Here is a 3,778-nt window from a genome sequence, read left to right as displayed (position 1 = left end):
GTTTGCAACTGCACATGGGGACAAAGATCATACTTTTTGGAGAAATGTCCTCTGGTCTGATGAAACAAAAATAGAACAGTTTGGCCATAATGACCATCGTTATGTTTGGAGGAAAAGGGGGGGGGGGCTTGCGAACCGAAGAACACCATCCCAACCGTGAAGCACGGGGGTGGCAGCATCATGCTGTGGGGGTGCTTTACTGCAGGAGGGACTGGTGCACTTCACAAAATAGATGGCATCATGAGGAAGGAACATTATGTGGATATATTGAAGCAACATCTCAAGACATCAGTCAGGAAGTTAAAGCTTGGTCGCAAATGGGTCTTCCAAATGGACAATGACCCCAAGCATACTTCCAAAGTTGTGGCAAAATGGCTTAAGGACAACAAAGTCAAGGTATTGGTGTGGCCATCACAAAGCCCTGACTTCAATCCTATAGAAAATGTGTGGGCAGAACTGAAAAAGCGTGTGCGAGCAAGGAGGCCTACAAACCTGACTCAGTTACACCAGCTCTGTCAGGAGGAATGGGCCAAAATTCACCCAACTTATTGTGGGAAGCTTGTGGAAGGCTACCCTAAACGTTTGACCCAAGTTAAACAATTTAAAGACAATGCTACCAAATACTAATTGAGTGTATGTAAACTTCTGACCCACTGGGAATGTGATGAAATAAATAAAGCTAAAATAAATAATTCTCTCTACTATTATTCTGACATTTCACATTCTTAAAATAAAGTGGTGATCCTAACTGACCTAAGACAGGGAATTTCTACTTGGATTAAATGTCAGGAATTGTGAAAAACGGAGTAAATGTATTTGGCTAAGGTGTATGTAAACTTCCGACTTCAACTGTAGCTGTGCAGTGATGCTCCCCATCCAACCTGACAGAGCTTGAGAGGATCTGCAGAGAAGAATGGGAAAAAAGCTCAAGCTTTTCTTTTCTGTATCGGGGGATAGGTGTGCTTCATGTTTCCCTGGCTAGGTCCATGGCTGAAAAAGTGGAAACTTATGTTGACATCAACAAGAAGGAGATAAAGGAGTTGATCAAGGGCCTAAATGAGACTCGCAACCCTCAGATGTGTAGTGGCTTTGTGGACTTGTTCCTTGTCCGAAAGCAGACCCCGGAGGTATGGAGAGTTAACGCAGTAACTTTCATCAGTGGCATCACATATTGCCTAGGGGCCCTAGTTTCACTTTTAGTTTCATAGTTCAGTTTCAGTTTTTATAATTATTTCAGTTTACTAGCTAGTTTTAGTTTACTATAATAACCTTGGAGTTGTCATCATCATGTGTGTTCTTTGAATCAGCCATGTGACTTCTATATGTTATCTGTGGGTCTGTGTCTGTCAGGATGCAGGCCCCATGGACTCCTTCTACCACGACGATAACCTCATGTATTCTGTGATGAATCTGTTTGCTGCTGGTACTGGCACCACAGGGACAACCCTTCGATGGGCGCTGCTGCTCATGACCCACATACAGTGTAAGGACCAATAGATACAGCCAGATACAGATTGAAGATCATGCGTAACTACGACAAATAACATTTCTGTCACATACAACAAAACACATTTCTGTGTAGCTTTACCTATGTAGTTCTGCTTTAGAATTTCACAGACCTTCCTAGTTCTTGTTTGAAGGTCCCTTGAGGTTGAGGTTTAACTTTATAGTAACTTTGGTCCTCCCTCCTTTCTGTCTCAGACTGGGTCCAGGAGGAGATCAGCAGTGTCATAGGAAGTCGTCAGCCCTTGGTAGAGGACAGGAAGAACCTGCCCTACACTGATGCAGTGATCCATGAGACCAAGAAACTGGCCAACATTGTACCCATGTCCATGACTTACACCACCAGCTGAGACGTCACCTTCCAGGGATACTTAATCAAAAAGGTCAGATACCTGGTTTTCATCATACATTTGCATGTAAATCCCATGACTATAATGTATTGGTTGTTGTAAAGACAAATCTCTTACACTGAAACTGCACTGTCATACTAGAAACACCAGATATCTGATTTTAATCTGTAATGTTAAAAAAATGTATACAATTAGAGATCATTGAATTGCTCTGTAAGTAACCCCATCTTTTAGCAAATGTTGTAATGTTGATGTCAATCATCTCTTATACTCTGGATTTGTCTCTAATTCTATTGGTTGTAAGGGACGTCTGTGTTTCCTCTGCTGACCTCCGTCCTGCAGGACAAAAGCGAATGGGAGAGCCCCCACATCTTTAACGCCGCTCACTTTCTGGATGAGCAGGGGCGATTCATCAAGAGGGCCGCCTTCATGACCTTTTCTGCAGGTATTAATAACTCCTTCAATGTACCTTTGTAGCACGAGGCAGGAAGTAGTTCTAGAATAATCTATTGGACAGACTTCATGTTATCTCCCATGTCTTTTTCTCACAGGTCGTAGGGTGTGTCTGGAGGAGGGTCTGGCCAGGATGGAGCTCTTCCTCTTCTTCACCTCCCTCCTGCAGCGCTTTATTTCTCTCCTCCTCCTGGAGTAACAGAAGATGCTCTGGACCTGACACCATCCGTGGGGTTCACCCTCAAACCTTCCCCTCACACCAGCTGTGTGCTGTGAGCTGGGTCTAAGGAGAGAGTTTGAGGAGTGAATCTCGGCCCAATGCACATAAAGGACAAGACACACCATAATAAATATCGATCATGTGTAGTAGTTCACCTGTTGGGTGTTGATGAACGTTGACGATTTTAACATGTTGAATCATTAGGAAATTAACAGAACATTACAGCTGATGATCAGGTCAGAGGCAATATAGTGCTTTAACCGTTCAGCTGATGATCAGGTCAGAGGCAATATAGTGCTTTAACCGTTCAGCTGATGATCAGGTCAGAGGCAATATAGTGCTTTAACCGTTCAGCTGATGATCAGGTCAGAGGCAATATAGTGCTTTTAACCGTTCATCAGGACAGCATTTCTATTGTTGTTGCTAGTTCTACTTCCTGTGATGCCCTTATTGGAGATTACAATCATTATAATGGAAAAACAAGACATTTACTTTTAAGAAAATGCCCCATGGGGACAAATAAAGTTTATTAAATGCAATTGAATGTTGAGAATTCCTTGTCATTGGACGACACCTCAGTAATATAGATCTGCACTTGATCAGGGGCCATAGAGTGCTTGTCATCATTATCAGGTTCAGTCAAAACCTTGCTGCAGTCCTTGGTGACCGCTAAATTAATATCAGTAGAGTGGGCATCACTGTTTGGCTCAATCTCCGAGGGAGGGATGTCGACATCCTCCCTGGCCAGGAGGAGTTGGATGGTGGCAGTTAAATATCTGTGCGCCAGGGGTTGCCATTCGTTGGAGTCAGGGAGCTCTCCCTCTGGGCTTTTACAGAGGAAGCTTCCACCATGTTTGCCAGTCTGTGGGGTGACAGTGAATGGAATATCTCCTGTGGTGGAGTCAAGGTCCTCTATGAGTTGGTCCACCATGAGGTGTTGGTAGGCCAATGAGACCCCATGGACAATTGGTTCCCACTGGTCCCATTGGTCAGAGGACTCTACTCCTGAGCCTCCAGTGTTGAAGGTTCCACTACTAATAAGTGGGGAGGACGGGGAGCAGTCATGGACCCATTCAGTGTTGTAAGATAGTGCATACGCATATTTGTCACCAATGATCTTGTGCCAATTTTGATAGAGATTTGATTCTTTCAAAACCCTCAGCATACTTCCTGTTGTCCCTTCTGAAAGAGACACCATGGCAACACAGTATAAGCAAACAATTGAGTTTCACCTGTTTTTTTACGAATGAAG

General features: G+C 43.8%; 1 pseudogene; it reads left to right on the top strand.

Moving 5' to 3' along the window:
* The first annotated feature begins 966 nt into the window (after positions 1 to 966).
* LOC121551869 lies at positions 967 to 2,582 on the top strand (annotated as a pseudogene).
* Positions 2,583 to 3,778: the final 1,196 nt, after the last annotated feature.

This window comes from Coregonus clupeaformis, chromosome 7 (assembly GCF_020615455.1).
Source record: "Coregonus clupeaformis isolate EN_2021a chromosome 7, ASM2061545v1, whole genome shotgun sequence".
In the NCBI taxonomy this organism is placed as follows: domain Eukaryota; kingdom Metazoa; phylum Chordata; class Actinopteri; order Salmoniformes; family Salmonidae; genus Coregonus; species Coregonus clupeaformis.
Note: the sequence above shows the minus strand (reverse complement) of the source record. Positions and strands in the feature narration are given on the sequence as shown.